This window comes from Varanus komodoensis, unplaced genomic scaffold, assembly GCF_004798865.1.
Source record: "Varanus komodoensis strain SLA01 unplaced genomic scaffold, ASM479886v1 scaffold8, whole genome shotgun sequence".
NCBI classification, from domain to species: domain Eukaryota; kingdom Metazoa; phylum Chordata; class Lepidosauria; order Squamata; family Varanidae; genus Varanus; species Varanus komodoensis.
This window is the reverse complement of record NW_025336481.1, coordinates 14380506-14404777: the sequence shown is the minus strand read 5'-3', so window position 1 is coordinate 14404777 and position 24272 is coordinate 14380506.

The following is a 24272-nucleotide window of genomic DNA, read 5'->3' as shown; positions in this document are numbered from 1 at the left end:
GGCAGGACAATCTATACAGAAGCGAGTGCATAAGAAGAGTGAGTTGAGGCTTCAGTTATCACGACTGGGTGGGAAATGGACCCAGATAGTAAGCATAGTCCATGTTGGCCCCTTTGTGAAATGTTGGAGGCTGAGAAAAGATGCCAGTTAGTAGTTGTTGCGACTATTTTTTCTCTTGGCTTTCCTAACCACATCTTTAAAAATATGAGTAAGGAAATATAACGTTAGAAACACTCTTCAGTGGTGATGGAAAGGTGCTTTGCATGTGCTCAAAGGCAATGATGAACTATGGGATTTAAAACAGCTTCTTGCCAACATTTATCACTACTATGTAACCTACTTGTATATCAAGTTGCTGATGTATGGTGTCACTTCCTAGAACACTTGGCTTGGTATTTTCCCTACTGCACTTTGCAGTTATTTCTCGCCTCTCCCTTCTTAAGAAGTGAACACTAAGGCAAAGAAAGCACAGCTTCAGTTTGTTTGCACAACATTAGATATCAAGTGACCATCTATTGCGCTTTTCAAAGAGTGCCAATTGCCTCACACTTCCGCTTTGCATTTGGAGAAACTGACCTTATACAGAACCTTGAACTTGTATTAGTCATTCAAGCTTGTGAAATATGAAAAAAGAAAATCTTGGAACCGCTGCTTAGCTATTATATGATATAAGCAAGCTATGAAGCTGGAAAGGATATTCCAGTGGAAAATTGAACAGCCTAGAGGAAATGTTATCTAAGAATTCATAAGAGTTTATTTGTTCTTTACTTAACAGATGCCCAGAACCAGGTTTATCTGCTTCTGTAGTTCAGACTCCAGATAATGTGACAGCAGTGCATTCTGCATGGGGCTGACCTGGAAAGTTCAGTTTGCTCTGGAATCTGATGCTAGATTGCCGGAAGGCATATGAGGTGCCCATTTTGAAACGGCCTCATTGGCAAGCAGAGCCTTTCCAAGCACAGTTCAGACTGCCAGTCGTAACCTTTAAAGTTGGCTTGCGACTGAAGGATGGTATGCGAGCCTTCTCATCTTTAGACACACTTCTCAGTACACCTTCTGAGGTATGCCGAGAGGCCTGGTAGCAGAGTTCTGGCATGGTGGAGCAAATGCCATGGCCATGGTATTTTTTAATGGGCCAGTGCTGCAAAGAAAAATGCTGGGCTTGGCCGTTTCAGCTGTCACTGTCTTTCTTATCCCCGGGCCCTCATGGTGCTATGCTGGCCTGTACCCTGGGGTGAGGCACAAAGGCATTTACTAAGAAGCAAACTTACGAAGAAGCTTGCTCAGAAATTTATATGAGGGACTGTTAAAAGCTTTTGGGAAATCCATGTTAACAATGTCTAAAGGATCACCCTTGTCTGCATGTTTATTGGCACTGTCAAAGAACCCTAGAAGGCTAGTGAGACAGGGCTTACATTTGCAGAAGCCATGCTGATGATTTATCAGCAGTGTTTCTCCTTCTGTATGTATCCCATTTTGATCCCGAATAACACTTTCAATTTACCCAGGGCAGACATTAGGCTCACAGCATGTAATTTCCTGGCTCTACCTTGGAGCACTTTTTAAAAATGGTGCTACATTAGACATTTTCCTGTCCTCTGATACAGAATCTTAGGGAAATGTTACATGTTTTGGTAGAAGATCAGCTATGTTGCATGTTTGTGTGTGTATACACACACACACACACACACACACACACAATGTATCATTGAACTTAATGCTAGTACCTCAAAATGGTTTCTTGTGCAAATTTTTGCTCCTATTTGTCTTCTTTGTTTAGGCAAGACTCCTGCTTTCTGAAGAAAGTGGACACAGCTTGTTAATCATGCTTGTGACCTATGAATTTCATTTATGTTTGGAAACCTGGGCATGTGCCATAACATGAAATAATCATTGTCATTATTTATTTATTATATTTCTATCATGCCTTTCAAGGAACCCAAGGTGCCTTACTCATGGACTTCCATACAGCTGTCTAGAATTTGAAATTATTCTCTCTGCTACTTCTTACTGTTCATTTTGGAATTTCACTTATCCGTTTCCACCTTGAAGAAGTTGATTGACACTTTTGCTCATCTGCCAGGCTATTCCGTTAGTGGGAGCTGATGATAACCTTCTGGCATTTCCCACTCTTTGTGCTAAATATGACTTGCCCTCAACAGCCAAAGGGCAATACGTTCAACTGGAACATCTGCTAAAGACGAGTTTTGGCCCTGTAGCTTTTGCTGCTTCAGAGATTTCCTTGCTTTTAGAAGTACGTGTTAAGGGCGATTGGGTATCTCAGCTGACAAGATGGTTATATAAATACTTATAACTGGTGAACAAAGATGCTACCCAGGGTCTCGATCAAGAACGAAACAGTGAATTTGGCTGCTCTGTTTCACCTAACTAATAGATTTCTGCATTAGCATCTGTTTCAAAAGCGTCAGTGAACTATAGACTGCAGCAGTGTTTGCATGTCAGAGAACACCATGCCATGCCATTTCCTTGGGGTGCCAATTCTGGGCTCAACTCATCAGTCAGGCAATCCCATGGTTCAGAGTGCAACATGGTTTCCACACCACCCTCTCTGTCCTCCTGGCCTCGCCATGAATCCTAGCAGCCCCTGTGAGCAAAATCGCAATCCTTTCCCTATTCTTGCCTATGGACTGCAGCAGACGTCTCTGTATTGGTCCACTGCAGTTCTGAAGTGGGTTCCAAGTGTACCTGCAAGTCTGCAGTGCTTTCCACTCACTCCAGCCCCTACAGAGATTTTTATTAAATAAAAATAAACAGCTTTGCTCCTATTTTCCTCTTCCTCCTCAGTGTATTTTCACACTATTTCCCTGTCTCTGGTGTGAGAAAGATGCATCACTTGGCCAACACAAATAAAGCAAGCAATGACACATGTGTTACTAGGGACCTGAGGGCAGAAGAGGTCAAAGGCTAGAAGCAGCCACTTCCATGGCCAATCTTGTCATGGTGTTTCCATATCGACAATGGTAAAATAGCAAGAAAACCAATCCCACCATAGAGAACCTCTGGAACTGGGTCCAGTCAACACAACAGACCCTTTACAGTAAAATTTCTGGTTTCTTGTGTCAGGCAAACCTGCCCTGTGTGTTATCTAGCATCTTTTCAATGTATCTTGGGTACCAGAACATCACATCAATAAAGGTTTACGGCTGGAGGTGTGACACAATTAGTGCTTCTTTCATTCATATGTTTGGGCATTTCCCAACCCTGGCTTCCTTTTGGGATGGGGTTATCCTATGAAAAAATGCATTGGACAAGTCCTTAGAATTTATGGATGCACACGTTCTACTTAATTATCTACCCACTTCTTGGAAACTAATGCAAGGTCCATGGCTTTTCCACACCCATAGGACAGATAAGCAACCAGTATTACAACACTGGGAAGATAAATGGCCACCTCTGATAACACAATCATTTGAGGACCTATTGACTGTTTCAACCTTTGAACAGATGGTATTCAGATGCCATCGGTGCACTGACTTGCTTTCACTGAAACTTACTCACTACTTCTATTGACAGTAATCTATTTTCATATATGCATATAGTACATAGGTGTATAAATTTCATAAGCATTTATTGCAACTTGATATGCTTAACCTTTAAGCAATGGGAGCAATCTTTCACTTTTTGCTTTGTTTTTGGCATTATTATATCCTTCAGAATTTTACAAAAAGTTTATTTTTTTTAAAAAAATGCAGGTGATTGCTTGGACTTAGTGCTACCTTTAGTAACTTGCAGCAAATATTCTAGCTGAGCTGCCATTATTGTGGTTTTGAGTAGTCTCCAAGCATCTGAGGTGGTTTACTCCTCTGGCATGCCCCAGAATAATTCAGAAACTTGGCAAACAGTCCCCACTGACACCCATTGCAGGAATAATGTAAGTATCTGAATCATGTTCTAGTCTTCTTGATGCTTTAGTTTTCTATGTGCAGAGAGATGGGTTGCTATTGTAGCTCCTGCTGCTAAGGAATGTGCAATGGTGAAATTCATTGCATTGGAGCCAGCTGGGCTTCTGCAAGGTTCCAGCCCAGCAATTGGAACTGGACTGTGCTGGATTTTTCCGGGATAGCAGAAATGTGGGTGAATAGTTGCATACCCTAAGAACAAAGTTTGTATATTTGCACCACCATTTGTGTAAATCAGAACATTTATGCAAATATGGTCTGAATCTAAATCTGTGTAAATGGGTTTTCTCTGTTTTTAATTTTTTTCCCATTTGCAAGTCTATTGCATAACTCTGGGTGCAGCATATTCCCTTGGTAGTTATCCTTGCCAGTGTTAATCTCTCACTGCTTTGACATCAGTTTCTCATATTCCCTACTTCACAAAGAACTTGTCACTCCAATTTAGTCTAGTTTAGCATCAGTGCTTTGATTTTCCATTAGGGTTTTATGATTTGCACACATCAAATAGATAAATTTAAATATTATTTTCTGTTCTTATTTTTCAGTCCTCATTGTTTGTCCTAGTGGGAATCAACAAGGTTGTTGTAGACTGTTCCTGCCCCCAACTTCCTTCTATTTATCAATATTATTTGCATTTTGCGGGGAGAGGAGTAAAGAAAAGGAAGACAAAGTGCACTAAATGTGGAACCTAAAATAAGTGCACATTTTGGGTGCTGCAATTTGTAGAGTTCCCGAAGTCTAAAGAAAAACCTCAAGCAAATAGCAGCCTCTTTTATAAGTGAAAATCTGCTAGCTGGCTTGTCTTGAATCAGATCAGGGTAGGGGAAACAATGGAATCTGGAGGGCTAGATCAGGAAAATGTGTTGGATTTTCATGTCTGAACTGAATTTCTTGCACATTTCTACTATAGCAACTGACATTTTTGTATGTGGATCCCCAACTTCATTCTGAAATTATATGGTCCCTTTATGTGGTTTGTATAGGGTCCTTATTTATTTATATATTATATTTATATCCCACGTTTTTGCTGCCTAGGAACTCAAAGCGGCTTACTTAATTCCCCTCCTCTCTATGTTATCATCCCAACAACTTCCCTGTGAGGTAGATTGAACTAAGAGTCTTTGACAGGTCCAGTGACACCCTGTGAGCTCCATGGCTGAGTGTGGACCAGAACCTAGATTGCCCGAGTCCCAGTCTTTGAGACAAAGTGGAGAGGTGGCGGTAGAACATTATGTGGTCTGTGTGCTGTTGGTCATGGCCATACGTCACTCCGGATCAGTGGTTCATGGACTTAGGACTCTCCCAAATGGTATCCCCAGATGTGTGGGCCAGCATTTCCATCATACCAGTGAGAATGTTCCCCTGCCCCCACACAAGCTTGTGGATCTTAGCTGACATTCCAGGTTTCCCCAAGAGCAATGTCCTTCATTGCCACATATCCAAAAGGTCACAGCACATGGCCTTGCTTTTATCCATACTGATGAGGTTTCAAGTCCACAAAATTAAGGGAAAGTGCAAAGACCTGTTTGAAAACTCCTTGTGGTCCAAGGTTAAATATACATCAAAGACTTTGTCCTCACAACTTAAGCTGCCCCGCTTGAGAATAGACTCACATGATTTAATGCTTTTCCACCTAAAAATGGCTCTCTGCATAGAAAATTAAAGACTTGGGGAAGGTTTATTCCCTAGATTTTTCTTACCATGCTTGCAAATCCATATGCAGAGATTTCATTTATGTTTCTGCATGAGGCAGCATTTGTTCATATGAGCTTCTGTGACAGCTTGTAGTGGCACAACTTACAGAGATTTGCCACCTCAGTGAGATCTGCGCCAAAGTATCTTCTATTAATAGTACACCAAGCTCAGGGTGTCAGTTGTGAAGGTTCACCCAGGGTGGTTTTCTAGAAAGAAAGTTTAAAAATAGACAGAAGTCCAACCCTGGTAAAACTTTAATTTGCTGAACTAAAAATAAGTACCACACTGGGTCAATCTGGCCAATGAAAACATTACTTGGGGTCACTGAACTTTCAACCCCCAGTTAAACTGTGGAATAAGCACAATGACTAACAACTCAGTCCTTGAGAAACTTCACTTGGCCCAAATCCAGACAAACAAGTTGCGGTTTCTGCCAACAGAGACATTTGAGGACCAGCGCCTACAGTAACTTCTACTCTGATCATGCTTTATATTTTCTGTTTAAAAAATTCAAAGATGCAATTTGCTAGATGCCTTTTACCTCCTGAGACTTTATTTCGATTTTGTGTGCTTCAGAATGAATCCAGGAACAGAGATAAAAAAAAGCTGCTGAACTCTCGAGGAATGATTGAATGGATCTGTCTCAGGTTAAATTCTCAGGTTCCCTCTATCTTGCTTCTGCAATACTTACAACTCTGGGCAAATTCTCATCATACAACAAGGTTTTGGGGTCTGACAAGGTTTGGGGGTCTGCATGCAAAGCAAGTACTCTTTAGAGTTAGGGTAATTTCACTGTTATTTAAAAATGAAATGTTTATAAATCCTATCTTTTCACCCAGAGGTAGCCAAGGTGGTTTAGATAAAAGCATTAAAACAATGGAAGTCTGAACATCAAAACAGTTAAAAGAAGTAATATCACAAGCACCTGCCTGAAAAACAGCATATAATCTAGCCAGTAGATTAAAGTCTTAATCAGTCCATTGTTATAACTCCTAAATGCCTGAGAAACCCCCTGATGCCCAGGCCTCTTTGGCTAGACTTTTGGCTTACTCCCACAAATTGCCAGAAATGATGGAATTGGAACATTCAGTGCAGTGAATATTCTGAAAAGAGATTTGTGGTTTAGGCCAACTTGCTATTTGTGCAGTTAAGCTAAGCCAGTGCACTATGCAATGTGGCTGTCTGTAACACTGCAGACTTGGAGAAGCATGGATGCTGGGATTTAAATGGCCAGTTGTGGCTGTCTAAACGTTCTCCTCCTCCTCTTGAGGAGAATAAGCTGAGGCACTGCTAGGATTCCTTGGAGTAGTGCTGGTTCCCGGAACGGTTTCTACTCACAGGCTCTGAATAGGGTCTTCCATCTTCAGAGTCCACCAGGTTCAGAAAGAACTGAGCCAGCTGTGAGGGCACACAGAGGGACTCCATGGTCAAAGCTCCAACTCCAATCTTGGTTTGCTTTTCTGAGGTGGTAGCTGGGATTCTGCCCCATTCTGTGGCCCCTCCAAGCAATTTTGGGAAGGCATAGGAATGCATCTTCAGTCTTCCAATTTGAGTCATCTCCTAGGCTTTGGACCACTCATCCACAGGGTTTCTAGTCTTCCAGATGTCCAGGTAGTATTTTGTTTTGTACTGGCAACATTATAAATGGTTTTCCAAATGTTGGGAAGATGAAAAATTAATGGATGCAGTTCCCAAACCAAGGAATATTTTCCACTTCTCGGAAAAGTTTGTTCTCCATCAAAAGATGAAAATACTAGGTGATCCATCAGAACAAAAGTGATGCTTTCTGGCACTGGGATATAATCGAAAGTCTTTGCAAGGCTCAATATAAAAGACTAAATAATAGGCTGAAGTAGGAGATGAGGTCTAAGAGAAATTGTGGCCTCCTCTTTGGAAGCAATTCCATATCCTTGCATTCACGCTGATGCACTGTGGCAAAACACACCAATCAGCTCTTCTCAAAAGTCTTTGCTCCTAAAGAAAAGTCTGCCCTGTTGACAGTTGGCCAGAAAATGGTGCAACAGTCTCTGAAGGCATGGCTTCCATCCAGGAACTGCACAATCACATTCCATGATTGCAAAGGCATTTACTGCACGTGGCCAAGGTTGCGGCAAAGTACAAGTGTGCCTGTTGGATTTTGATCAGGAGTCTTCTGTCAGCAATTTTAGTCTTAAAATGTGCAACAGTCCTGCAGAGCACAGTGGCATGTGGTTCCTAAGCTTAATGATAATAACAGAAAATGTAAACAGCAGCACACATAGTCAATAGGAAAAACAGTCTCAACTACTCTGTGCAGAAAGGGGGTAGGCTGGCAAAATAAATAATAGCCGTGCACATGCGTATGCACACACACATGACTTTCTGGTCATTCTGTGGCCAACATAATGTTACCATCTAAGAGTTTGCCAGTAGAGCTTCTCAGTAGCAGCACTCACCCTCTGGAAGCCACCCATCTCATCAAAAAGGTAGAAAATGAATTCCAAAGTTCTCTTAATATAAACTTGCTCACTGTGGCTTTCTCTGACATACAATTATTGCAGGTAGACATATGCAGCTCCATCATACTTTTTCATTTAAATGGTTTGTAATTGTGTAAAAGTTACTTTAATATTTATATGCAAAGCTGCTTAGTGTTTTCATTATATTAAGTAGTATAGAAGTATTATTATTAATAAATCAATAATCCAAATACTATAGGCAAGGACATCTATTTTTACATTGCACTCAGAGAGGATGAATTTTGCTGAACTGGAGGATGTATTGACAGGTAGAAATACCAATAAAGTAAAAAGCAGCTGTGAATGAGATTACTCAAGTTTATTTCTCCATGTAGTGCATGCTGCCAAGGGTTATCAATGAGATAACCAGAGTCCAGGAATTCTTGTGGCAAGATTATTGCCAGTCATTGCCAGTCAAGCATGATTCTTTTTGAGTTCTTATGTTCAGTAGGGCTGGGAAAGACCTATGTCTGAAACCATGGGGCATTCCTGCCAGTTTACATAGACTATGATGATCTAACTCAAAGTAAGGGGTTTTCCTGTGCCCTCTGTATTGGCAAACGTTATCAAAGGCTGTCATGGCAGTCCAGAACAAGCTATTCTGCCAAGCAACTTATCCTTGCTGCCTGAGAAGTTGCCACATGTTCTACATGGGTGGGGGACATGTGAGTTTCCAGATGTTGGTGGATTGCAGCTCACTGCAACCCTTGTCAACATAGCTCATGGTGGCGGGGGGGCAGCGGGTCAAAGGAGCCAAAGCCCAACAATATCCAAAATGCTGATATTTCTCATCCTTGCTTTATACCAATATAATGAATGGGTAGATTGGTGTCAAGAGCTCCATTTTCTTTCTGTGCCCTCCTGATCTGTAGGAGAAATCATTTATGTTATTATATTCCCAATTGCTATATATGGGTATGAAAACTGTTGACAATAGAGAGAGCTGACAGGAAGAAAATTGATGTGTTCAAGACATGGTGCTGGAGGAGAGCTTTCCAAATAGCCTGGATTCGGACCAACACAAAGATGAGCAAGTGGGTCTCAGATCAAATCAAGCCAGAGCATTCCCTAGAAGCAAACATGACAAAACTGAGGCTGTCGTACTTTGGGCACATTGTGAGAAGGGAAGACTTCCTGGAGAAGATAGTCGTGCTAGGAAGAGTTGAAGGCAAAAGAAGAGATGGAAGACCAAATAAGAGATGGATCAGTTCCACAAAGGAAGCTACAGTCTTGATTTCACAAAAGCTGAGCAGGATTGTCAAGGAAAGGAAATTTTGGAAGGTACTCATTCATAGTGTTGTCATTAGTTGGAGATGACTTGAGGGCATGTAACAACACCACCAATTTGTAAATTTCCATTTCATGAAGTGAAGGCCACATGCAATCACCATTCACCTGTGGGTTACCTTTTGATGTTTGTTGCTCAGAAGAAGACCTAGTTGCTGGATGGAATGGTTTCAGCTGTGTTCCTTTGGGACTTCTGACTCCCCAGCCTCACTAGGCACCTGGGAAAACTGTGCCAGTTAGCCTGTGATTAGCTAAAAAAGAATTACCAGGGCATTGTCAGGGTCTTGAGCATATAAATCTGGGGTTGCAACTGTCTATTATCTTTACCTTGCTTTAGTTTGTGGCTCCAATTATAATGCCTTGTCTAATTTGAAGACCCATGCTTAGTTTCTGGCAGCTTGTTCTTTTTACCTGGAAGTATTGTTGCATATGTTAGTCTGGTCTTTGCATATTATTTATTCCCATTCTTCTTTCCACTGCAAATGTCCTTAACACCTACCTCAAGGATAGTATAACTCCTTTAAATATGCCTTAGTGCTAAATCCAGAGTCTTCTGCTAGGTTCGTGCTACTGCTGAAAGTTTCAGGCTCAAGGCTTTGAAACAGAAGGTCACAATTTGACCCAAGAGCATTGGGTAAAGTCTGAGAGTCTCCTGGCTCAGCCTGAGATGGATGTAAAGGGTGGTCACAGCTCACCTTGCTGGGTGGGTGTTCGGCCTCAGTAGCATTTTGCCTCTCTGCACACCTTTGGGAGTTAGAGCAACTTCCTTTGCAGCTGCTATATGAGGCCTTCTCCCTTGAACAGGTTGGCTGCTGGTTGTCTCCTTGCCCTGCTAGCTAAGTCCAGCTTTGAGAACAGGAGTGGGAATCCTTTGGCCCTACAGTTCCCATCAGTCCCACCTAGCATAGTGAATGGCCAGAGACGATGAGGTCACATCCCAGTAACAGTTGGACCACAGGTCCCTAAAACCTCAGTACCCACTATTATATTCATGGAAAAGTTCAGTTCTGAAGGCATATGAAAGTTCAAGTAAGGAGATGCTAGTTATTTCTCTTTGGCTGTCCTTCACAAGCCAGTGTTTATCCTGTAACGTGATTATCCTGTAATGCAGAATTAGGATGTCTCTCTTGAATGTGACTTGGTATGAGACAATTTGGATTCATGACTTGGAAATGGAAAAAAAAAACCTTTGAAAATTACAATATGAGCAGTTAGTTCCGTTAACAGGACTCTACTGTGATTATGTTGAAAAATTACCTTCCTCACTACATTCTTGTCTAAATGTTTTTGTTTCCAGTTAGGCTAAACCTCCAGCTGGCCATTAAAACATAAATTGTAAATGCTTCTCTATTCTGTTTTAGTTTATGTTAATATTATACAAGCAGTTTCTGCACTATGTGGCTGCTACTCAAAATAATGTATTTACCTATGAAAATATATGCACATATTATTAGTTTTAAATAAATGCTCTGAATTATTCCTATACATGGGTGAGAAGTCTCTTCACCCATTCCTGATTTATTAATTTCCATGAAGTGACCATGTGCATATGGCAACAGTTATGTGGATGCTCCTTCCATGTAAAGTCTGGGAATGGGGATGCCTGCCCTTCGTGTGCATTCAGTATCTCTGCAATTCAGTCTGGGAAAAGGCATATAATTCTTCTGGCTTATGCTATTCATAAGAGTGCCACATCAGGAGCCAGCAAGGCATAGTGGTTAGACTGTGGACTGAGTCTCAGGAGATCAAGTTCTAGCCTCACTTGGACACAAAGCTCATTGGGTGCCTTTGATCCAGTTGCCCTAGACTCTCAGCTTAACCTTCCTCACGGGGTTGTAGTTGGAAGGACAAAAAGCAGAGGAAAAGAAACTTATAGGCTGCCTTGGGTTCCATGCAAGAGGAAGAGAGGTGGGTACACTTGCAACACCACCACCACCTTCATCATCATCATCTTCTATGCTGGCAAGTTTCTGAGACACATTATCAGTGTTGAGAGTACAATCAATAGCAGGTTGATAGCACTGTGTGAAATAGTACAGGCAGCTGAGTGAGCAATTGAGAAATCACCAATCTGTTCTCTCCTGTAAATAATGGATAATGATAGTGAAATCCTTTTCATTTCACTTCAGCAGCTTCTGTGTTTGTTTAATGCAAGCTTCCATCTGACATCCACTCTTCTCTGTCAGATGTACCCAGAGTATATGCAAAGCAAAGAGGCACAGGTTTGCCATTTCAGCAAGCAGTAAAAGCTTCATCTGCCATAATTTTTTTTATTTTTATGAATAAAAATCTGGTATATGAATTATGATTAATAATCTCTATATTGGTTCCACTAGTATTCATAAAATATGCTTGCAGCAAAAGATGCAGCTCAAGAGTAGGAAACAAGCTGCAGATGTCTTGGAGTTCCTTTTGTTTTTTTAAGGAAGGAGATATGTGCCTTTGGCACACATTGGCAGTATGTAGATTCAGGCAATCAGTTGCTCTGAGAGTGAAATCAGGTGGCTAAGAGCCAACTGACTTGGAATTGAAACGGGGCCATTTAAAACTAATATGTTATGGCTTCTGCAGCAGTACCTATTTTGTTGCAGGTCTCACTGGCTTCTGGCAACTGTCCTTCTAAGTATAATCAGTGAGCTGTTCAGAAATGTACAGGTAGGGCTCACTGTTACTGCAGCCAACATCTTTCCTTTTTCCTAAGGGTGTTTTTTTAATGTATTGCAGTTGCATTGCAAGCAGTAACAGCATCCAGTGTGGCCTGAAGAATAATCATCATGTGGGCTCAGAAACATGGGACAGAGGGAAAGTCCCTGCCCACACGTCAGAAATAGTCCAGGGACAGAATTGCTGGGAGGGGTCGACAGCTGCAGCCAGCTTTTCACACTTGACTTCCTAGGGGAAAAGAAAAACTGATGAGAAGCTGCTGAGTAGTAAGTAGACTGCTTGGATGCGAGGAAGGTAAGCTTATGCATCCTGCTTAACTCGGCTCAACGAGCCTGAATCATCACTTTGTCTAGACACAGCTACTTTGCTCACTGCCCCTTGCAAAACGTTTTGCTGTGTCATGTTGCTTTTGAGATCTCTCTCAAAGCTCTTGGAGAAGGTACCAAGTCCCTCTGCTGGACCTCCTCTATAGAACTTGCATACCAAAGCTTTGAGGAAGCAGCCGCATTCATGCCGCAGCCAAAACTTCCTCCTCCTTCAGTCCTCTTTCCCCCATGTTGTGTCTCTCAGAAGGCAAGCCTGCACGCAACCTCGGTTCCATTTCTTATCTATGTAAGCTATCTCAGCTGCTTTTTTGGTTCAAGCATGCAAAATAAGAATGAAATGACAGAAGTATCACAAGGCAGCCTTCTGCAGCATTGCTTTGTCATGAAATTAAGCACCCCCAACTCTCCCTTGCTCCCTTGGTTTCCTCCCTAAGTGTTCCCTGGGCAGTCCTGGTGTACTGTGAAGAGCCCTTTTTGATGTGGTGGTGCTTCAGTGTGGCTGCCAGCCTCACCTATGCCTGAGGTGCCAGGTGCGGGAGGTACCATCCCTCCACATACACCTGGCTTCCCAGATGTTAGTTAATTTAATTGAGTTCCCTGACAGGAAAACAGCTGTGATATAAATATAATATAATCATATAAGTAAACTTGATGGGTATGGCAAACACCACTGCCTTCCTTTTGTAATTCTCATGCGTTTCCCTACTGGTTCTTCTGCCTTTTTTCTTACAGGGGAGTGGGGAGATTGATAAGGAGGAAAAGCGGGATGGTGGCGGTGATGGGAGCCCTCCCTGTGTCTCCCAGGAAGGACATAATGGAAGTAGGGCCCCAACCATCAGCCAGCAAAGAAGCAGTGTAAGGCACTTGCTTCGCTTCTCCTTGCCAGGTGGAAAACTTCAGAATCTGGTAACGAAATGCATGACTGAATGTCCTTCTTCCCTTCCTCACTTCCCTTCTCTTTTCCTTTTTGAATGCAAGCCTGACTACAGATCTTTGCAAGCCTTCCAGCAGAAAAAAGGGTGGAAATGCATCAATAACTAAAAGTGTCAAAATGCAGGCATGAGTGTGGGAGACCCGGGCATGGCTGGAGTCCACTCTGGTTCTGCAGCGCAATGCAGCCTCACCATTGCTTTCCTCACTAGTTTTCCTGACTCTTTCAGGGATCTTCTGGGCCAACATCTGGCATGTCTGTGCTCTTTCAGATCCTTTGCTCAATACATGGGGGTTGAAAGTGAGATTTCATACTCCTCGCAATGTGTTCATTTGAACGCATGAATTAATATCCATGGCCATGCGGGTTGGTGGCATGGCCTGTGAGCAGTGGAGGCTGGTAACTCTGATCTCAGTGGGGTTGGGTGTCCACTCTGGATTTTACTCCAAAACTATTTTGGGGGTAGAGTTCAGCACCACAGATAAGTCCTCAAGCATTCAGAGTAAAATCAGAGCAGATACACCGTCCCACGAATGTTGGGACCAGAGGCCTCCACTTCCCTTAAGTTCACCCAACAGGGATGCACCCTAGTCCCTTTTAGAAGTGGGGCTGATACTGCATGTTCAGGGATAGGGCAGGAATCAGTATTGCCCATGTGGGCTCTGCTCTTCCATTCAATGTGCTTTCTCATACTTTCATCTTTCTGTTATAACTGCAGCATCTTTACTCCAACCTTCAATCAAGAAAGGCTCTGGGTGTGGCTTGCACAGAACTAATAATAAGATAACCCCAGCCCTCAAAAAGTCATAACATGGAAGGAAAATAGATTAGTAGGTAGGAGGCACTACATAAAATTCAGGCACTGATTTAGACATCTGTTTGTCTAGGCTTTATGCAGACATGCAGATATTCAAAGGGCAATTCATAGGGTGGGAGAGATTCTGGGCTATATCCAGGGCTTGAGTAGACCCATTGAAATTAGTAGAACATAAGCTAGAGAAAACACAACTGCTGAAATATCAACTGTGTCCATATTAATTGAAAGTGTGGAATCCCAATTGAAAGTGTGGAAAGTGTCGAAGAGCAATTCTCAAGGGGCTCTTACATGACCTTGCATTTTACTTTGGGCCCCAAGACTTTAACGCTAAGTTGCACCCATTTACTACCAGGATCCGCCTTAACTTTCTTCAGGAATTCTGTGGCACTGAGGACAGCCCTCAGTTTTGTCATTGCTTGCTCTTGGAGCATAATCTGACTTGATCTGATCTAGAACCCACTCGCTCATCTTTCTGTTGATCCAGAATATTTGCAAAGCTCTCCTCCCACACATCAATTTCTTTTGGTCAGCTTTCTTCATTGCCCAGCTCTCACACCCATACATGGTGATCAGGAATACAACAGTGTGAGTGATCTTGGTCTCCTATGAAATGTCTTTATATTTAATCTTCCAAGTCTTTGTCTTTATCCATAGGTCATCTAGTCATGGACTTCCTTATGCTGATAAGCTGCCTTGTGTTTCTATTTAAATTACAGTTATTATCTTTAAATTTCACATGGGCACATCTAAATTAGCACATACACATTTTATGCAAATCAGTATCTGCTTTTGAGACTCTGATGGGGGTGATCATAAGTTTCTTGCTTGAAACTTATTGTCTATACCATGGAATTCCATTATTTTGCTTTTTGAAAACAGTGGATGCCAAGTTACTGTGTCAGTGAATGATTCTTACCTTTTCATATACTTATGTATGATAGAATGAATGGCTCGTGCCCCATGGGGATTAGTGACTTTTCTTCTGAAATGCACGTGAGAAACCCAGGCCCACTGAAAGATCAAATGAGGCCCAGACATGTTCTCGTTTTGAGGCCCTTCTGGTATATTAAAAAAAGAATATACAGAGTTGCAAACATTGCTTAGATTTTAAACAAAATATAAAATATTAACACTTTCAGACTAAAGGATACAAGGCAATAATTTGTAATGATTGTTCCTTTTTTATTTAACAGGTGCTTTTCTAGATTTTTTCCAAGTTGTGGAAATTCACTAACTGTTGGTGTGGGCAGAGGGGGATCATTTTCCTACAATTTCACAGTTCTGGTTAAGCATCACAAGGACATTTTGTCCCCTTCACTCCTGCACCATGATAAGCCCTGTCTGGTAGCTCTGAAGAGTGGCCACTGGCCACAGACCCTGACAGCTGCCGCTCAGTGGAATGGGCAGGACCATGGCAAAGAAAAGAGGCATCTTCAGTTGTTGATAGTGTGGAGATGATATTCCTTGATTTGCAGTTGAATGACATGAACAAGCTACTGCAGAAGGTTGTCAGGTTAACTGGGTGAAGGATGATATGCTAAACAGCACACAATAGAAGAAAACTCTGGAGTTCACTTGTGCAATAAGCCTTTGGGATGCTTTAGGAATCCCAGCACACAGTTGTTGTTGAATAATTAAGCATCTGTTAAAAAAATTCTCCAGCCCCTAGCAATTGGAGACAATGAGGGTTTTCGAAGCAGTATTTTATCCTCTGATAAGTAGGTTAAAATGATTATGATTGGTGTGAAGGCGGAATGCTACATTGGGCAACTTCTGCTTGGCTCTGCAATTCCTTGAATTGCTTTTTGCTTTTGAGCTAACTCGTAGGACATGCTGCTACAGGATCGTTCTTGGAGACTGCATTCATGCTGTGCAATGAAGATGGAAGTTGTTGATTTTTATTTATTATCTCTGCTTAGCAACAAGACCACTGTTTTTTTTCAAATACATAAGACTTGGAGCAGTGTGTGTGTAGGGGGGAATTGCTTCCAAGATTCATGTTTCTTAAGTTAACTAGAATCTGATACTCTATCACGTCATGTGAATGTTTTGCAGATTCAGTCTGTGGATTCTTGAGAATTAAAGGGCCCATGGTCAAAATCCTTTCTTCTCAACTGCAGCATAATGAATATGTATTCAGTTGCAACACTGTTAAGCATGCCAAGAAGCTTTCAGATGTCATCATGACCAACTGATGCAAGAATATAGCACGCTGAGTAAAATAAAATAATAACCTTGCTTTAATTGTGGATAACCACACAGTCCTTTTGACACAGCTCTGGGTGAGATTATGGATTATGGATCCATAATCTTGACAAGATTAGGGTTCATTCAGCAAGGTGAGTCACTGTAGGGTAACTGGAGCAAACCCTACAGTGACAAAGCAAAAGGCTAGCACAGGTCTCTGTTGTCTGCCAGGCAATCAAGACCCAGTGGGCGCATTTCCAGATTAGACATTTTGTGCAATTGCCCTGCTTCATTCATATATGGCATCGTGGACAAGAGTGTGGGCTTGGGATTCGGGAGAACTGGGTTCTAGTCCCCACTCGGCCATGGAGCCAACTGGGTGACCTTGGGCCAGTTACCTCACAGGGCTGTTGTTTTGAGGATAAGATTGATAGGAGAAGGAAAAGTATGTAAATTGCCTTGAGTACCTTTCAGGAAAAAGGTGGGCTATAAAGATAATGAATGGAAAGCACATGAATCTAACTTTAACTCTCTTCTTTGTTCTCCAAAATGTGGAGAGAACCTGAATCCCTTTCCTACAATAGGCTGACAGGTTCCAACACTTGGGCTTTTGAGATGTTAGTTACAGCCATTAAGGAGGCAGAACCTGCTATTAAGTAATTGTTGGTTAGCATTCCCCCTCCTTTTTCCCCCTCTCCTCAAATAACCCTATTGTATATTGGACATTTGGCTGGATTGTTTTAAAAGGCATTTCTTATTGAAATTTTCCACACATGAAAGACTGCATTGTTACTAAGTCTCTGTTTGTACTTTAAGGATTGTAGAAGGATTTTGGAAAGTTCTTTTGCTTCCAAAAAATCCAAAACAACTTTCTTTTCTTCTTTCCCAAGACTGAACTGAAAGAATAGGTCATTGGCAATAGGGTTCAGAAACATTCCAACCAATGGACAGATGATGTTGATCCTGACTGATGTCAGTTAATCAGAAATTATTTTCCTGGGGAGTCCTCATGAAGGGTTAGGACTAGGAGGAAAATCTATCTCCTGATCCTAGCAGCATAACACCCTCTCTGTTCACATTACAGAGCTGATTCCTATGCACCCCACAGAGACAGAACTTCTATTTAGTAAACAAAGGCCAAGCTGTTATGTGCTCAATATCAGGACTAGTTTAGTCTAGGTCTAATATCACTGGTAGCATTTCAGTGATGATTATTAGATGATGCTTACAGAAGGGTGAAAGGGAGTGCCTTGCTCATCATTCAGTGTCACAGCTGTCTGTAGAATCTTAGAAAAGTAGAGTTGGAAGGAGCTAGAAGGCCGTCATATCCTGCTTAGTGCAAGACTCCAATTTAAACCATCCATGATCGATCCATGTCCACAGTTATTGTAGTGGTTGTGCTATCTGCTGGAAAAACTCATATTTTCTTCTATCAGTGTTGAGGAAAGGTGATACATATGCAATAACTAATTTTTTATTGCTATATTGTTATTTATTTATGTATTTTGTTTCTGTTGTGAGCCGCCCCGAGGCTTCGTTGCGATGGGGGCGGCATAAAAATGTTTTAAATAAATAAATATAAACTGTGCTTCCAAATGAGGTCTTTATTGTATAATCAGTGTGCTCCAGATGTCATCATCTTCCCTTTGTAACCCTCCTTTATTTTCCTGCCGACTCATTAAGTACATTAAGAAGGGAAAGTCAGAAAAGCTCCACAATGCCCTTTGATTAGCAGGGCTAGAAGCTGTCTTTAATTATTTTCTGGGAAGAATCAAGTATTTTTCTTTCCACTCCTATGAACTGCCTTTCTTGGAAATATTTCAAAAATCAGCACTTAAGGGAGTCTTGAACTCTGAAAAAATTAAGTTTTCCAGGGGAACCTTCAACTTGTAGTATGAGTGTTAACCAATTCCACCCCTCCCTCTGGCAATAAGTTGCTTTTAATTACCACTTATTAATAAGGACATAAGAAGAGCTGTGTTGGATCATGCCATGGTTCACCTAGTTCAGGATTTGGACCACATAGAGACCAGCCAGTTGCCCACAAAATCCTACAAGCAGGACATGAGCAAGAAAACACCCTCTTGCCCATGTTCTCCAGCAGCTGATGTACATAGGTCTACTGTCTCTGATGGGAGAAGTAGCATCAGGCCAGCAGGACTAGTGGTCATTGACAAACTTCTCCTCCATGAATTTGCTTAATCCCTTTTAAAACCACCCAGCTTGGTGGTCATCCTAGAGGGATGAACTGCAACCCTAAGCAAGCCTGAACTGGCCTGCAGGCCTGAGGTTCCTTGTCCCAGGTCTACCAGCATGGCCAGTGTTGAAGACTGACAGGCACTGTAGACCCAAACATCTAAAGGGTGTGGGTTGTCCACATGTTCCGTCACTTTCATGGCTTTTCCTTAATGAAAATAAAATGAGGACAGAGTCTAGATTTTCCTGATATAAGTAGAATCAATTGGCTGCACTCCTATTAAAATCAACAGAGCTTTAGTAAGTCATGACATAGCCCATTTGTTTAAACAGGACAGAGGGCAAAGGGGGAATATTTATCACTGAGGACCTCCTTCTTCATGCGAAGATCCACCAATTGAAGTTTCCTGCTGCTCTGTTCTTGTAGTGATCTCCAGTTGGAGTGGCTGAAAATGGGGCCTTGGATCTGCTAGATCCTCATTCCTCAGACATGCTCCCAGAAAGGCCGTGAAATTACTCCTCTTCACCTAGTAATGTCAGTGGGAGGGGAAATGTTAAAGGCCAGATGGGGTTGGGGGGGATTTGTCCCAGCTTCTGCCCTAAAGGTAAAGGTTTCCCCTTGACATTAATTCCAGTCATGCCTGACTCTAGGGGGCAGTGCTCATCTCCGTTTCCTAGCCGAGGGAGCCAGCGTTTGTCCGCAGACAGTCTCCGTGGTCATGTGGCCGGCATGACTAAACATCCAAGTGCACGGAACGCTGTTACCTGCCCACTGAAGTGGTACCCTTTTATCTACTTGCATTTGCAGGCTTTCGAAGTGCAAGGTTGGCAGGAGCTGGGACGGAGCAATGGGAACTCACCCCGTTGTGCAGATTCGAACCGGTGACCTTTCGATCTACCAGCCCAGCAGCACAGCGGTTTAAACCACAGCACCACTAGTGTGAAAAGCAGAACTTGGGAAGTTGAATCTTCATGCCCTTGTCTTGTTGGGTTGCTATCCTTTAAACATGTACCCAACAGTAAGTCCACTGAACTTAATGGGGCTTACTTTTGATTTATAATATATGTTGAGACTTTTCTCTTGGTGTGGTTACCTTTGGAACCACTCATTAGTAGCCAAGCCCTGCCATAAACTGGCTTATTTAGTAAGTAGTCTTTTCTTATTTATCTTTGCTGCATTTCTCATGTATTTTTGTGTCCAAGTGTCATGCATTCCTATGTTTTATATTCACCGGAAAACAAAGCAAAGTATTAAATATCTCATAATGAATCTTATTCGCCCTTGACCAAGGCATTAATCATAATACTGAAAAGTAAGCAAAAGTGTTCTAGTTTCACTTTTCCCCCACAATGAACCCAGTGACTGCAAAACTTAATCCTCTGTTCCATTATTTCAGTAGTTTCCACGTTCTCTTTTTTTCTTGGTCATATGGTGCAACCAAGTGATTTTCCAGTGTATGAGAAATGCTCTATTGGAGCCAATGAACACTGGCTTTTTCCCATATTGATTGGAGTCTAGGGAAATTTATATTCTTCCTGCATTTCTGGAGAAATGGTGTGACAGAAGGGTTAGGATTAGGATTAGTTCGGGTTAGGGTCACAGTCTTCTGATCTCAGGACTTAGGCTGTTCATTTGAACCTATTCCTCAGGCTGTTGCACACCAGCATGGTTAGGGTTTGATGAGTGCTAAGCGAAGCAGTGAACGTCCCTTGTTTATCTAATGCTACACATGTAATCTTCAGGTTCTTTTTGGATAGAGCAAGGACTGACAATATTTGACTTCCAGTGATTAAATGCTATGTAGGGAACTGACTAGAACTCAAGTGATGAACATTGGGATGAACACATAGAAGATCCCCGTCCACCAGTAGATCTCCAGGACCACCATTTCCAGTGGTCCACAGAGCACTTTCTTGTTGCTGCAATTCTTCTAAAGAATTCTGGATCAGACCAACATTGGACAAATACCATGAGGCACAAGAGCACATGTTCAGTAATTGAGCACAGCTCATGGAATATGTTGTTGTGTTGAATGTGGTTGAAACAATATGGGACCCATGCATTCAAAAATGAGTTCACTTCACCTAGTGAGAGTCTACATGTTAGGTCAATACCTAACATTACTGATAAGAACATGTGTTGGAAAACTCCAGCTGAGTAGAGCTCTGAATATTGTGAGCTTTGCCACTGTATGTTGTAGTACCTTGTGACATATGAAATCCATTTCCTTCCACCTTAGAAGTGGAGAGCATTGCAGGAGTTAGTGTGGCTAAAACATCCTTTAGAAGCTAGATAAGAGCAGACCCTGATGGATTTACCTGTTTTTAATCTTGTTGTTCAGATTTCACAATGCTGCAGGTTACACAACATTTCTTAATGGGCTGGAATATGCTCCTGGGTTTAGCCCTTACTGTTTAAAAATGCCCCTTTGTGCTGTGCCAAGTGCTTGTAAATCTGTGGTGGGTGAGGCTGCTCTTGCATCTGCAGTAGTTTAATAACTGGCTTATGGTGTCCAATTAGTGGAGAGAAGTAGAGCAGCAAGCTTTTGTAACTAAGTGCAAGATCACTTGTGCCAAACTCATGGCTTTCTGGAATGACTGTCTGAAGCTTCAACACTTTGTTTGAAATATACACTATAAAGTCATACAACACACATCATGTTTTGCTACTGCGATGTTAGTGCCATTAATTAAAAATAAATGAAGAATTAAAAAACGAGGCAAAAATCCAAGATCTGTGGAAGCCAACCCAAAGTTGACTACATAGTTTCTGCCTATTGCAATGTGGGAACACAGATGGGTTAAGGCCAGCTTTCCACATATTGTCACCTTCTTCAATAAAAACACAAGCCTGATTATGAATTAGACCAGATGTCATGGTCCCATTGGAGAAATCCTCTTCCTAGGAAGCACTAAAGCTCCCAGTGGCGTACTTTGTCTCCCAGATCTTGTTTTGTGGTTGATACTCCCTGCTTCTGTCCTTTGGGGTTGCCACCAAAAGAAGAAACACATTGCCAAAAGAGAAGACACAAGAGCACATCAATGCACTATGCTTAGATAGATAAATAGACAGATGCAAAATAAGAAACAATAACTACAGTTTAGAGAGAAATAGAATTCTTATCAACATAGTAATGAAGACTGACCAATTGTTCCATGCACCACTGATAGGTAACTCCTAAACTTCTTAGGAGAAGTTCTCTCTATTTAGGTTCTTTATCTTTAAACTGGAATTGAACCAGGTAGCCCTTCAAATTGAGGACATTGTCAAATAGTTCATCACAAGGCCAAGGTCATCTACCTGGTTTTTCCTGGTCACTACGTATGAGTATAAAAGCTGGACCGTGAAGAAAGCTTTTGAAAGATGGTGCTGGAGGGCAGCTTTCTTAATATCTTTGAGAGAAAGATGAACTACTGGGTGCTAGATCAAATCAAGCCAGAACCTGCCCTGGAAGCAAGTAACCAAATCAAAAACTGACATACCTCATCATGCAAAAGCAAAAAGAATAATGCCAGGGAAAGTCAGAGGCAGAAGGTGAAGAGGAAGAACAAATATGAGATGTCCCAATTCCTTGAAGGAAGCCAGAACCCAGAATTTACAAGAGAGGAACGGGGCAGTGAAGGATAGGAGATTTTGGAGGGCGTTTATTCATAGGGTCCCCCTAAGTTGGAGATGACTTGGTGACACGGAACTGCAACACAACAACATTTAGCTAACTGTTAGCTACTGAGTGCACCAAATAACGCAACAGTGCAGCAGCACATCTTGTGCATTGCTGCAGGTAATCTTCAGGTGCTTGAAGCTTGCCCTGAGGAAGCCATGTATACCACAATGCTGCCACATCCAGGTACAGCCTCCGACTATTGTATGAACATCCCACAGCAGAAGAGCAAAGCAAGAACATGGCTAGAAGGGATGTGGGGATCAAAAGGGATTTTGTTCCCTATGGAGACAGATGGACCTTCCTGGTACCAAAGTAAATGTTCCCACTTGGGGGCGGGGGGTGATGGCTATGTCAGTGGAGCACCTGATCCACTGAAGTCTTTATAGTGAGGGGAGCATTTTGTGGTGCTGAACTTCATTCCCCAAGTTGGTTCACTGCGATGGATAAGGAGCCCCAATCACAGAGGACCATCCTCTGTAAAGTAGGACATATGGTGATCCTGGTAATGATGGCCATTAGTAGTAGGAGGGATTTCAATCCATGGAGAAGAAGGCTATCATGACTATAAGTGGCCTTCAGTATCAGAGGCAGTGTTCCTGTGTGCACCAGTGCCTGGGGAACACAAGTGGGAAGTATCCTGCTTCATGTCCTGTTGAAGGCATCTGATTGGGCACCAAGGAAATGGAATGCTGAGCTGTAGGCCTTTTCTGCAACCCAAGCAGGACCTATATTTTATGCATTTGCCATAGGAAGCAGTTCAGCATGTAGCAATTCTGATTGCTATTTTAAGTGTGATGCCATTCTCACTCCCACTGGCTTATACAAGAGAGCTAGCCATATAATTAGCACTTACATGCCTCTTTGGATATGCAGATTCTCATATCAATTAAAAGGCATCAGAAAGAATGCTGGCACAGCTGGGCCTCTGCCAGCTTGACACTGACTACCAGAAGATCATCTGCTGCTAATTTTCCACATCCAGAGCCCTGAATTAGATTTTTCCTTCCGTGATACTTGGCATGTGACTTGGCTCCTTTGCTTAACAATTAAGTGCCAAGCTGTTCCAACTTGTCAGCAGGAAAATACCTAAGAAACAGAGTAATTTTATCTGATAATAAACTATACTCCTCACTATTCTTGCTTTGGGACTATTCCTTGGAGCTAAGCATTTTGTATTTCATAAGCATGCTTCTCTTCAGAAAGATTGCTAAAGTCACGGATACAAGAAGTACCATTTTCCCAAGGCCAATCCCTTGGAAATTTTCATCCTAACAAACCTTGGCTCAGATTATTTTCCAGAAGGAGGATCTTCAATCTTTGGCAGAAGCCCTCCAAAAACTCCCAAATATTTCTGTGCATTTGCTGTCAGTGTTGAACCTTTTTAGGCTGAAGTAAAAGCTGGTTTAATTTTGGAAAAGTTCTTGAGGGACACAATTCACTCGAGGTCAGGCACAAAGGCAAAGGGGATGAAGCCAAAATTGCCAGCCTATTTTAGCTTTAACTCTTACTGCTAGTAGCTAAAGGTTAGGAGATATATTTTGGCCTTGTAGCATAGGTAAAATGCAAAAATCAGGAAATCACCAAACAATTGGAAGACAGTGGAAAGGGATAGGGTATCTTTAAGGGGGATTGGTGCAGAGACCTGAGGTTTGGCCTGTGGCCCTGAGAGTCAACAAATAAGGTGAGTGCTGAGTGGTAGCCCTTCCCTTTGGCTTTTTTGCTGGATTACAATCAGCTCCTTTAGACATAAGAGTGAATTCCTTCAGGTTAAATGATCTTAAGAACACTGATTAGAAGGTGCAAAGGAAATGGACTGATCTGTCCATTTCATTTTCTTCCACAGTTGGGTGTTTTTGAAAGAAATCTCAATTAATTCCATACCAAATAAGAAGAAATTTGCAAATGTTGTTAAATTCTTGCCAAACTGAAGATTCTCACCTATCTACAAGCACCCAAATTCAACGCATAAAATTATACCCAGCAAGGAGAGCATTATGTTGAATCTGCTTGTCATACAGATGTTAAAAGAGGTTGCCAGGAGGGAGGGAAGGAAAGAAACTGAATGCAGAAATGCAAAGATGGCTGA